At 45.4% G+C, this 13381-nt stretch overlaps 1 protein-coding gene and 1 pseudogene across 4 annotated transcripts in view; one reads left to right on the top strand and one right to left on the bottom strand.

Moving 5' to 3' along the window:
- The window catches only part of PPP6R1 (protein phosphatase 6 regulatory subunit 1), a 1178344-nt gene extending 1171486 nt beyond the window's left edge, over positions 1–6858 (bottom strand). For 2 of the 4 annotated variants that reach the window (XM_086930307.1, XM_086930306.1), the window contains exon 1: positions 6656–6798. The gene's annotated coding sequence lies outside the window, so the exon portion shown is untranslated. Of the gene's footprint in view, positions 1–6655 lie in introns of all 4 variants that reach the window. The other 2 variants (XM_086930305.1, XM_086930304.1) reach the window with 2 other exon arrangements.
- A 1627-nt stretch (positions 6859–8485) lies between these two features.
- LOC147701673 (uncharacterized) lies at positions 8486–12529 on the top strand (annotated as a pseudogene).
- Positions 12530–13381: the final 852 nt, after the last annotated feature.

Here is a 13381-nt window from a genome sequence, read left to right as displayed (position 1 = left end):
GGGGAGTCCAGCAAGGTATGGCATGCGTGGGTCCCCCACGTTTTCCTAAACAGAATTCCCTGCAAACCTTAAAATTAGGTTAAAAAAACACTTTCATACATTTTTGCGTGGGATCTACGTGCCGGCACAAATGTCCTACCACCCAGCGTTCCCCTTGTTCTCCCGAGTAAAATGATACCTCACTTGTGTGGGTGGGCCAAAGGCCTGTGACTAGGAGGACCCCAAAACAGTAGAATTCTCTGTGCTTTTTTTTGTGAATACCAAACGCTACAATTTTTTAAAATACATTTTTAGCCTGTTCTGCTTTGGGCACCCACACAAGTGAGGTATCATTTTACTCGGGAGAACAAGGGGAACGCTGGGCTGTAGAACATTTGTGCCGGCACAGAGATTTAGATTATACAGTTTATAAAGAATTGACCGATTTAAAATCATATTGTAAAGACCAGTCACATTTTAAACTTGGCTCTACTTAATGTTTTTAGCCAGTACAAAAAGGTAGAATGCATGGACAGTGTCAGATAAATGTATAAAATGAATTAAAAAAAGCCTTTAAATGAATTAGTAATCCATAACAAAGAAGAGCGGTTTGTAAAATAGTATGGTGCAAGTGGGAAAAAATAGTCTCTTTGCCATTGGATTAACACACAGCCCACTTAAAATATTTCTTGTATCCACAAGACACTGGGGTGTTGGTAAAGCCTGTATACTAAGGATATTGGTCCGGGATCACTGTATACCTGCCTCCCTTGAAGATCCCACTTTCTATTTCCAGTAGTATTTACAAAACACAGCAATTATCCAAATGAGTATCCTCTCATCACTCACCTAGAGTGAAAATATATCAATTGTTTCTTCAGAAACAGACAGGTAAATGTAATACATTTTTGGATTAATTTCTTTTTACAAATTGTGTTCTGTAAATGCCCTTTGATATGAATTTCAGTATGTGCTATATAAAAATTAATACATAATCTGAATATGCCCCAGAAACAAAAATAAAATCAGATTAACAATTTAAAAATATTAATAAAAAAGTAGTTGCTTCCTCCTTCATTAAAGCCCTTTGTAAAACCCAGGAATGAGGGTGTCATTGCTTTCTATGTACCCTTAACGTAAATGCAATTACAAAAGGAGATGCTAAAAAATAACAGATCTTCAAAGGCTTCAACTATCTTACAATTCCATACTCTCAGATATTGTATGCCCCATAGGCCCCCTTCTTTAATCAAGGTAATAAAGCCGAGATTCCATTTCAGCATATTTTGCAATTACTTAAATATTCTGAGCTTTGACAAGGCAGCTGTTTTACATTCTATTTCCACCTCCCTCAAACTCAAGTTATCGTAAAATATACTCTCTTGTTTTGTCTTGTATGGTTCTAAGCATGAGTAAGTTAACTGCTTCTACTTTGTGTAATGTATATCAGCCCTTAACAATGTTTAAGAATAAACACTTTGTATAAGAGTATGAAAACAATTACCCCAACCAACTCGCAAAGAGCAAACTGATATTGAGTTGTGGTCTTGATGTTTACTGCCTTTTATTTTGTAACTGAGTGCACAGATCCTGTTTTTGCAATCCTCTGGCTCTCACTTAACACAAGATTTCAGAACAGTATAACATTAATATTTTTAATTAAACGTATATACTTACCAAAAATCATTCCCTTATATTTATGTGATAATCTGTTTATTGCATATCATTCAACACAGGTATATTTTGCTGTCATTTCGTTATGGATGGCCTCATTTTACTATTTTCGTTTTTAAGAGTCGGAATGGAGGTAAACAAAACTGGTATGCTACAGCATGAAAACTGCACGAAAAAAGGGGGCAAGAAAAACCCTTCCATAGATACTGTCAGTTGTATAGGCATTTATATAGCGCACTACTTACCCGGAGGGTGCCAAGGCGCTTCGACCGCTGCGAAACCCTTCCTGGCTTCCCTGAGAGATGGTCCCTTAATGGGTATCTCCAGGGTGAGACCAGGCATCCCAGGCGGTCTGGTGGGGCCGTTAGTGAAGATGAGGCAAGCTAATGCCCAGAGTTGCCGAGTGTGATCGCTGATCAGAGTGGGCACCGAGGCGAGAGAATTATCGAGTCCGCTGACCCTGGTCCAGAAACCTGCCGCGCCGGGAATCGAACCCTGGTCCCGGGTCGTCCTCTGCTCTCGGGTCTGCCGCCTCTAACCAGTGAGCCACACTACTTCACTGTCAGTTCTATAATTCAGTCTTCCAAACATAAAGATACCCATTCAAAACAGAGCCTGTTACTGTAGATGCCAGCAATAACGGGTTAGGTGGTGTTCTTTCCCAAATTTATGAGAAAGGGATCAAATCAATCGTTGCATACGCTTCTAGACCCGTTCCCCTCCTGAATGTAAGTTTTCAGACATAGAGAAAGAAACGTTAGCTGTCGTTTAGGCTTTGGAACATTTCAGAAGTTTTGTTTGGGGCAAAGAATGCACAGTCAAATCTGATCATAAACCTTTAGTGAAATTACTTACTACTGAAGGGTTGTTTAAGGCTTGAGCTAGGATTGCCAGGATGTCAATGCGGTTACAGGATTTTATTTACAAGTTGGAATATGTTTGGGCAAAAGCAATGTTCTTGCTGATTTCTTTTCTCGTATGCCATTATACATTCATTTTTTTTTTAAATCTCTTTATTAGCAACAGGTTGGTCCGTATAAGCATACAGTCAAATAGTAAACAGAGTACATTGACAACATCTGTAGTCATTATACAAAATAAGCATCCGGAAGACGTGACCAAAAACATTACAGATGGTGTAACACATTTTAGAATCCAGTTTTCCGTTTTCCAGTTCTGGTTGTGAACCGCACGTATGCAAGGATAAGGCAAAGGGATACATATATTTCCAAACATAACAAAAATGAAAATGCCAGCGTGGGAGAGAGAGCGACAAGCAACACAGCAATCATGACTGAGGTGGTGATAGTGTTGGCTTAGATAGACGAGGAGTGACGGAATGATACACAAGCAAACGTAAGTAGTGCAATATCGTCATTCGGAGTCAAGTAGGCGAAGAAATAGGGAAACAAGCACCCTCCCCTCAGGCACCATCAACAATTGGGTCCGCGGTACCCCTCCCCCTCTCAGTCACAAAACAGTAATAGCAAGACATTCACTACACTGCAAGCCAGGCTCTCTCAACAGGGCATTGGTATCTATCCCACCCCTTCCGGGACAATAGAACTCGCAGCTTGAGATTGTGCAGCCTGCGTTAAACCATTAGACATTCATGAATGTGTTGTTAATGAGTGGGATTCTTTACATGTTGCACTTATTCATGATGAGAGTCCTTTTTGCATCAAAAAAGAAAAGTGGGAAGATGAATACTTGAAAGAAAATTATTTGGTTTCTCTTATCTCCCTCATTTGTCAAGGCTGGCCTGAGAAATCTAAGGTTACATCTAGTCTTAAACCATTTTGGGAGGTAAGAAACAAGTTATCTATTACTGACAATACTGTATTCCGGGGAGACAAAGCAATCCCTCCACATCTCTAAGAAATCCTATTTTAAATTTATGTCACGAAAATCATTGTGATAAACTGAAGACCAAACAAAATGTTTTAAAAAATGGTACTGGTGGCCAGGTATTGATATTAATGCTGAAAGAATTGTCAGAGAATGTGTTATTTGTTCTAACTCTGACAAAGCACTTAAAACTTTAAGACCTGAAGTGTGAGCCTATTATTCCTGATGGTCCCTGGCACACTGTCGCTATTGACATTATGGGACCCGTTGGTGACACTCCGAAGTATATTATTTCCATTATTGACATTTTCTCTAGGTGGCCCACTATTTCCATCGTAGACAACATTGGTTCTGCTACTGTTCTACAGTTTATTGACAAAGTGTTTATAAATGAAGGCCTTCCTGTTCAAATCATTAGTGACAATGGTGTCCAATTTTGGTCTAAGTTAGCTAAAAGTTACTTTGAAAGAGTAGGTGTAAAACATAAAACCACATCTTTATACAACCCTAGTGGGAATGGCATGTGTGATAGATTTAACAAAAAAATTAAAAATGCTATTCAAATTGCTGGCATGAAAGGGACTGATTGGGAACTTCAAGTTTTTAAAGTTGTCTGGACATTTAGAACCAATGTTCATGAGGCTTTAAAAATGTCTCCATTTGAAATAACAAGAGGACCAAATGTAATCCTGAGTGGTTACGTAAAAGTACTAGTCGTAATATTTCTATGAGTTCTGTAAAAAACAATATTCTGGAAAAACATCTACAATATAAACGTACTTTTGATTATAAATTCAGTTCAGGGGTGGTTGACATTCAGGCAGCATGTGGGTGAAAGTTTTAAAAAACATGGAGAGTTTGCAAAGGTGGATCTCAATGTTCTAATCCTTTGCAAGTTAAGAAGGTTTTACGCAATGCTGTGCTTTTGAGAGATAGCAAAGTTTGGAACATCATGAGAATAGCTATCTACAGAGGAAAGAAGGAAAAACTTGCAAATTCCACTCCTCCTTTACCCTTTTGCACTTTTGATGATGACTATACCCAAACTAACTCTTCTCATTATTGTACATTTGAACCTTAAAAAAACATTGTGAACAATCATTTTGTTGAGAGAGAACGAGGTGGTGTTGAAACTACATCGGAAGTAGTGTCGGAAAACAGTGATAATTTCTGACAATACTAATGTTAGTTCTTCTGGCAATATTTCTGTTAATGAAAAATCTACTTCTGATAATTCCATTGTTGATACTAACGATGTAACCATTGGTACATCTTATAATGAAACTGCTAGTTCTAGAGACGTTATTAACAAGAAAAGAGTATGTTCCAAACCCAAGTGGCTGGAGTATTTTGTGTGTTAGTATATTTTACTTTCTGTTATTTATTTTTGGGTGTTTTGGTGTTTTCTTAGGAAGGAAGATGTGTCATGTTCTTTTTTCGCAATAGTAGAACTGTTTCTTTTCTAACCTTCTTTGTCTCTCGTAATCTCTGCAAGGTTCCATTAACCTTGCAACGGTTACTGAGTCAGTTGCTGTTGTACAAGTCCTGTGCAGGGTGCGAACTGCCTTGCTCCTGTGTTCTTTTGGAATAAACCTACGTATCTCCAATTCTTCGTGTGGACCTACTCACCACACTGTTGTCCTCTCCTAAGAAAATATATGTTCAAGGCATTTAGGGATATTGATTTGATCATTGGTTCCCAAGGAGAGCAAAATCTAGGAGTCACTGGTAAACTTCTAGAAATTAAGGTGGTAGATAGCAATGAGAAGGCGCTTGCACACATTGAAAAGGAGTCATGAAAGCAAGGACATCTGTGGCACCCCTTGCTGGACTGGTTTACACCTGGATTCACTGGAAAATATACGGTGGTAAAAGGCTGTTGCATTTACCAACTTAAAATCTAGCCCATAATCGCAATTTAAGTCTTTTGAATTAAATTATCAGGTGATTACTGTAATAATCAATGCTGAAGTATGCGAATTGCTTTCAGTGTTACAGGTGCTCAGCTTTCTAACCCAGCTGGGTTACAACATGCTCATCACCATTAGTTTCCAGGTCAAGGATTAACTAAACATGATCAGGGGCACTGGAATTATACAATTCTGTGGATCAGCCTCTCTCACATAATTATGGATTTGAAATACATGATCAGGGCCACAGCAATTCTACAATTCTGTGGCCCTGTTTCCCCCCACATAATTATGTATTCGTCGCATTTGCCACATAATCCATCACCTGCTACTTGATATATAGATTTTAACATAAAAAAGGTTCTAGCTCAAACGCTGCTAACAACGTGACATGTGTTCATGAACAGTGGAAAGTCTTTCACAAAGATTCATCATTATTCAGTTGCTTGTGTCTGTATTTGGTTGTTAACCTGGTACTACAGAGGTAAAATATCTGCCCAGACAGTACTACCTCGTATAAAAATGACTAAATTATGAAGAAAAACTATCAATACAGGGAGCGCGTAATTAGCCTTTTCCTGGTGCATAACTTAGGCAACCATGCCTCGTAATTATGTGATCCCCTACTTCATAATTCCAGTGGCCCTGTGCATAAGCCTTGAGTCTATCTACTCATTTTCTATAGCGGAAATATAAAGCATTCAGATTTTGGAATGAGTACACTCACAAGTAAGCACAGTGTTTAATTATCAAGTGCAACATATGTATTAAAGCAAAATACAAAAGTAAAATACACATTAACAACAAACTGCAGTGCAACGCAAACACATGTGGTCATTTAATTTACGAAATTGCGGACATTCTTCAGGTATCTAGCGCATAACCAAAAACTATGGGTCTCTCTATTTTTGATGCCTGCAATGTCATGTTAGAACCTAGCTGAAAAATACGAAACATTATGCATTTCGCTGATTAAAAAGTCTTTCTCCACCCCGTCACTTAATAACGTGAACATAACTTATGCTTCCTGGGAAAACCTAGGCCCCCACCCTTTGTGGAGATGGAGGCAACCAGTTTGCCCTACGCAATGCCCTCCCTCTAATTAAGGAAGGCTTACAGAAAACCTGCAGGGATCACAGTTTATTTTCAACCCTACGTATTATCCTTCACAATTCTCTCGTCCCCGCGATAGATTACCCACCCACATTTCATGAACACTTAAAAACATGCATGAGAGTAAATACCAAATTTACTGTTCCGATCTGGCAACTGCAGTCACATCAGTCCTTAGGCCTGAATAAGCTGCCCACCTGTCAGCTACTTGCACGGACCGTCCGTGAAATCAACCTAATGTCCGTTGTCCGTTGTTGATCTTTTAACGGATGTCATTTGTCAATAAATTCAACACTTCCGGGTCGTATACCATCCAATCTGTCGTCTGAACAAATACTGGTGAGACGATGGAGAGTGGGAGGAACGCGTTCTGTGTAAGGTGACATAGGATTGGAACTTTAGAGGCTCTTTAGCCAATCCCAGAGCGCTTTCCATTATCCAAGTGCTGATTGGATGTGAAGACCGTAGTGCCCGAGTACGAGTAGTCTCGCGTCAGTTGGCGGTTGCGACAGCGTCGCCCTAGTTTGGATGGGTAGGGGAACCTTTGGCATCTCATCTCAGCCGTGCACTGCGCTCACTTAAATACACGCTTAGTCATTTTGAATGGGAAGAGATCGGAAGCGGCATGTTTGAACTGGAGATGAGACTATTGAAGATTGATGGCAGGGCTGCCTTTTCTCCTCCCAGGCTGGCCTTGTCCGTGAGACGATTGTCATATAGAGGGCAGCGTCAGAGCTTTAACTGCCAGGTCTCCGACCGGTGTTAATTAACAAACTGGTTCTGAAACTGGCGCCTACATAGGGTGACACCTCTCCTCGCGAAAAATAAATGGGTTCACATTAGTAATTTCTTCAATTCTATGTCAGTCCACGGAGGCTCTGATTCTATGTCAGTCCACGGAGGCTCAGATTATGCTTCTCTTCACTTTACTGACATAAACAGCAGCCAATAAAAACTTTAAACTGGCATGACCCCGGAAGGACAACCCCCTCCAACAGTATGCACCAATCACTATCAAGTCCACTGTATAACTGTCCATGTTTATCAATACGACCTCCTCTTTCTTTGCTGCTGCAGCAGCGAGTTAAGTGCCCTTCTATTTTTCTTCTTTCTTGGGAGTAATGTGTGTAAGGGCGGTGGTTGTAGACGGCGCGCGCGCGCGTCAGTGATGATATGTGCTGAGCGGACCTCCGCTCGTGGTCGAGGTGTTTTGGTGACTTTGTGTTTATTGCCTTTTTTCGAGTTTTATTGTTTATCGGCCCGCGCGGGCGTTTTCTGCGCGTAGCGCGACCGGCAGTGTACCGGTAGGGGGCGGTGGAGCAGGAGGAGGCAGACGCGAGACGCTCGCGCGCAGGAGGCAGTCGAGCCCGGCCCCACACGCACTGCGCATGCGCGAGGAGCCGACTTTCGTTTTTCACTTTAACGGCTCCTCACGCATCGCGCTTTCAGACTGCATCAATCCTGGCCTCAGTAGAACGCTTAACGGAGCGCATCCGCATTAGAGCTCTGCTCGAGGGGAGCTTACAGTGTGCAAAATAGGGGTCTCCTTCCACCTAATATTCAGCCTCATTGCCTGTAGTGCTTTTGATTGTTTGGGTTTGTGTGTGTGTTGGAGGCTCCCCTGGGCTACTCCCCCCCCTTGAAGCTCCTCCACACCTCCCTGCTTCAGAGCTATGGCGTACTACGCCGAGGAGGATAACCAGTGGGCAGATTATGATGAATATGTAGACTATGAGCCACAAGAAGAGCTTTTGGAGGAGAATTTGGTAGAGGCCCTGGATTCCCACGTCCAAGGGTCAGTGAAGACTGCACTAGTCCAGGCTCTTAAGCCTTTTGCTAAGCCCCTTAAAAATTATGGAAAGAGAAAGTTCAAGTCTGCCGGGATGGGCGGTACCTCTTCTCAGTCCTCGGCCCAGGTGTTGGCCCGAATGGCCAGGAATGTCCTGAAGGACCATGGCTCGATGGCGAATGACACGTCTGGGGATTCTTCCCCGACTCCGCCGGATTCATCTGATTCGGAGGTGGGATCAGTGGCCCCCAGAAAGAGATCTAGGAAGGTGAAGCACACCCAAAAGGCGGACGATGGTCAGGTACCCAGGAATCTTCTTTTTAATCCAAACAATATTGTGCACCCTCGGTCCACTGAGTGGATACCGTGCCCTGAGGTGGCACAATATGTGAGCAACAACCTGCGTCAGGGTTTCGATAATGGAGTGAGGGCCACGTTGCGCTCCGAATGCCCCAGGCCATCCTTGACAGGGAAGGTGGCTGACACACCGGATTTAGATCCCACAATGGCGGCGTTTATGCACAAGTTTGCGAAGGATCCAAAGAAGGGGCTGGATAGAGCATGGAGAGGTGTCCAGGACAAAATGTTGGATGTCGTCGGTCCCCTAACGAAGATTCTGGACGCGGCGGTGATAGCCAAGGATAGGAATGTGCCGCTGAATGTGTCGGAGGTTCTGGAATGGGCACAGCGTGCCATGTGCTTTTTAGGTAATGCAAATGTGGCCGTGTCTACAGAGCGGAGGCGCTCTTTTCTTATGAGACTTGACTCCCAGCTGGCGGAGATGGCCCCTTCCGAACCTGGTGTCCTAGCTAATGGTATGCTATTCGGAGACAAATTTGTCAGGGAGATGGGCAAATATGTTGCCACCTTCTCCGCATTAGACAGGGCCCAGTCCAACATCAAGAGGGTTCTCCATGGCGGTGTTTTTGATAGGGCCGGACGCCCAAGAGGTCGAGGGTCCGGCCGAGGTTATGCACAGACCTCTCGTGGAGCAGAGCAGAGAGGCAGAGGTAATCGACGTCCCAACTTCTACCCCTCCCGTGATAGAGGAGGTCGTGGCAAGGGGCAAAGAGGAGACTATCGTGGACAACAGGCGAACTCAGGAGACTACTCCTACTCAGGTACGACTTCTATGCCCATCAGAACATATGGTGGGGGGCAGGCTGTCACTTTTTCTCCACAGGTGGCGCCAACTCACGAACGACCCTTGGGTGTTACAAACGGTACAGGGTTTCCACATAGAATTTTATGCCTCCCCGATGCAGCGGCGGAGACCAGGTCCACTGTGTTTTTCCCAAGCAGAACAGAGTTTCATCGATGCAGAGATATGCTCCTTGATCCAGAAGGGGGCGATTGTGGAATCCTCCCCACACGAGCTAGGCTTCGTCAGCACCGTCTTTGTGGTCCCGAAGAAGGACCAAGGGTATCGACTAGTGTTGAATCTCAAGGAGTTCAATGGCTGGGTCGTTTATCGACACTTCAAAATGGAGGGGATACACCTCCTGAGAGATATACTATTGGAACAGGATTGGATGGTGCGTAGGGATTTGAAGGACGCCTATTTAGCAGTGGCCATCTATCCTCCACACAGGCGGTTCCTGCAGTTTCAATGGCGCGATCGGTGGTTCGAATTTTCCGCCATGCCCTTTGGACTGTCGTCCGCCCCATGGTGTTTCACCAAGCTGATGAAACCCATCGTGCAGACGTTGAGGGAACGGGGTGTTCGCCTCATTATTTACCTCGACGACATCTTGATCTTAGGTCAGTCACCGGAGGTGGTGTCGCTCCATCTGTCGTGGACGATCCACCTCCTTCAGGACTTGGGCTTTCTCCTGAACATACAGAAGTCGATCTTGCAGCCTTCTCAGGTGATGGAGTTCCTGGGTTTCCAGGTGGACTCGGTGAAAGCTCAATTACTCTTGCCCCTCAAGAAGAGGGTGGCGGTGAGGAAGGAGTTGAGGAGAGCGCTTGTCTCTCCGACAATCTCCTTGAGGACGTTGGCACGCCTGGTAGGGCTTCTGGCTTCTTCGATCCAGGCGATCTTTCCGGGTCCTTTGCATTACAGGGCCCTGCAGCGTTTGAAGGCCTTGCATTTGCGCAAGGGACTGACCTATGCCCAACAGATTTCTCTTTCTGCGGAGGCACGTACGGAGATACACTGGTGGTTAGAGCATATGGATGCGTGGAACGGCAGAGCCATTTTCGCGGCCACCCCGGAAGTGGTGATAGAGTCGGATGCCAGCCGGTGGGGCTGGGGAGCCCGTTGCGGCTCGGTGGAGACCGGGGGCCGGTGGTCCCGCGAGGAGTTGAGTCTCCACATCAACTGTCTGGAACTCCTGGCGGGTTCTTTTGCGATCCGCACTCTGTCCCCTCAGGGAGTTTCGTGTTGTATTCTCCTCCGCATGGACAATGTGTCCGCGGTACGCTACATAAATCGCCTGGGAGGCACCAGGTCGCGTCTCCTAGCGGAGATAGCCAAGGACTTTTGGCATTATTGCCTGGCCCATCAAATTTCGGTGACGGCGGAATATATTCCGGGGTCTGCCAATGTGACGGCGGATTGGAACTCTCGATACTTGAGAGATGCGAGCGATTGGAGATTGCACCCTCGAATCTTCGGGGCATTGAACCACAAATGGGGTCCGTGTGTGGTGGACCTTTTTGCCTCTCGGCTCAACAGGCAACTTCCCCAGTTTTACAGCTGGCGCCCGGATCCCTTGGCGATCAGCTCGGACGCCTTCCTTCAATCGTGGACGACGGGCATTCTGTATGCGTTTCCTCCTTTTATCATGATCCCGAGAGTTCTGGCTCAGGTTCGGAGGCAGAATGCGGAATTGGTCTTGGTCTCACCGTGCTGGAAAGCACAAGCGTGGTTCCCGGTGGCAATGAGCCTCACCTGTGCAGCGCCAGTGCAAATTTCGACGTTCCCGGATCTTCTCACGGACCCGGTGGGTCTTCCCCACCCGCTGGTCCTTCAGAATCAGTTGTCCCTCATGGCGTGGAGACTTTCCGGCGACGTTGGCAAATGCCGGGAGTTTCAGAGGACACTCTCTTTTTCCTATCTCAGGCATGGGCACCTTCCACCCACAAGCGATATGAGTCAGCTTGGAGACGATGGGTTGGTTGGTGTAACGAACGGCAGGGGGATCCGATGGGATCCGATATTACTGTCATAGCGAATTTCTTATCGGAACTGGCGCGGTCTGGTCTGGCTTATCGAACGGTGAATAACTTCCGATCGGCGATCTCCGCGGGGCACCCGCATGTTGACGGTAAGCCCGTTGGGGAACACCCTTTGGTGTGCAGAGTGGTCAGGGGAGTCCGCTTAGTGAAGCCCCCTCAACCCAGGTATACTGAACTCTGGGACGTGTCAGTGGTCCTACGTTTTTTGGCGGCCTGGCCGGCTAATGAGGGTCTGTCTCGCAAACAGCTCTCAGCTAAACTTACACTTCTCCTCTGCCTGGTCTCATGCAGGCGAGTGTCAGATATTCGGGCCTTGGATTTATCAGGTAGAGTATTCACTCCCACGGGAGTTTCTTTTACGATCTCTAGGCGTACAAAAACGCATACAAAATGTATTGCATATCCTGCATTTCCTCATCACAGTAAATTATGTGTGGTCAAATGTTTGAAGGTATATGAGGATTGTACTAGGGAATTTAGAACTGGTTTTGGTCAACTGTTGATTTCATTACAGAAACCTTTCCGCCCAGTCACCAGTGCAACTCTGGCCAGGTGGGTTACCTGGTTGTTGGGCCTGGCGGGTATTGATACCTCTAAATTTGGGGCTCATTCTGTGAGAGGGGCTATGGCCTCGAAATCCTTTGGTGCCGGCTCTCGGCTTCAAGATATCATGACTGCGGCAGATTGGTCTTCTGATTCCACCTTTAAAGTGTTTTATCATAAGCCTATTGTGGATGTGGCCTCGGTGGTGGTGGATAAACTTTAAACTAGCATAATCTGAGCCTCCGTGGACTGACATAGAATGAAAAATTGTCTAGCAGACGCGACAAAGAATTTTCAATTCTATTAAGGACACGGAGGCGAGGATTATCCCACCTGGGCTTGCAGATCTGTATTTTCATGCAATGTTGTATGGTTTATGAATTATTGTACCCACCCGAATGATTGTTATTGGCTTGTTGTATTTCCAAGTTTGGGAATGGCCATTACGACTTATGTTCTTGTTTCAGGAGATCAGCACAAGCAGACATGAGGTGAACAGTCTATGCTCTGGAACTCTGTGCCGTGGTGCGGGAGGTGCCTTCCTCGACGATGGATGCGATGGTTGCCACGTTGGCCTCCGGTCTTGTTGGACTGATGATGTGTCGCAAAGAAAGAGGAGGTCGTATTGATAAACATGGACAGTTATACAGTGGACTTGATAGTGATTGGTGCATACTGTTGGAGGGGGTTGTCCTTCCGGGGTCATGCCAGTTTAAAGTTTTTATTGGCTGCTGTTTATGTCAGTAAAGTGAAGAGAAGCATAATCCTCGCCTCCGTGTCCTTAATAGAATTGAAAATTCTTTGTCGCGTCTGCTAGACAATTTTTCATTATGCTTCTCTTATCTTTACTGGCAAAACAGCAGCCAATAGAAACTTTAAACTTGCATGACCCCGGAAGGACAACCCCCTCCACTAGTCTGCACCAATCATTATCAAGTCCTGCACAATAATAGTCCATGTAAAACCGGAACCTTCCTCTTTCTTTGCTGCTGCAGCAGCGAGTTAAGTGCCTTTCCCTTATTTTGTTCTGAATGAGGGTTTATGGTGTTGGTGATTGATTTTCATGTTGAACGTGTGTGGTCGAGTGCACGCCTGTTTATTGCGCTTTGCGCTTCCCGTCGGTGCGCCTTGCGAGCGTGTTTTATTGCCCTTCGTCGGGTTTTGTGTTCCCGGTCCGCCGACTGGCGGCGTGCGCTGAACACCTGAGCGCGTTAGGGGGCGGTGGAGTAGGAGGAGGCAGACGCGGCTTCGCCGCGCACAGGGAGCAGTCGAGTGTGCCCCAAGCGATACGCGCATGCGCGAGGAGCCGAGTTTCGATTTGACTCTGCCGGCTCCTCGCGTT

This window comes from Lissotriton vulgaris, chromosome 7 (genome assembly GCF_964263255.1).
Source record: "Lissotriton vulgaris chromosome 7, aLisVul1.2, whole genome shotgun sequence".
NCBI classification, from domain to species: Eukaryota; Metazoa; Chordata; class Amphibia; order Caudata; family Salamandridae; genus Lissotriton; species Lissotriton vulgaris.
Note: the sequence above shows the minus strand (reverse complement) of the source record. Positions and strands in the feature narration are given on the sequence as shown.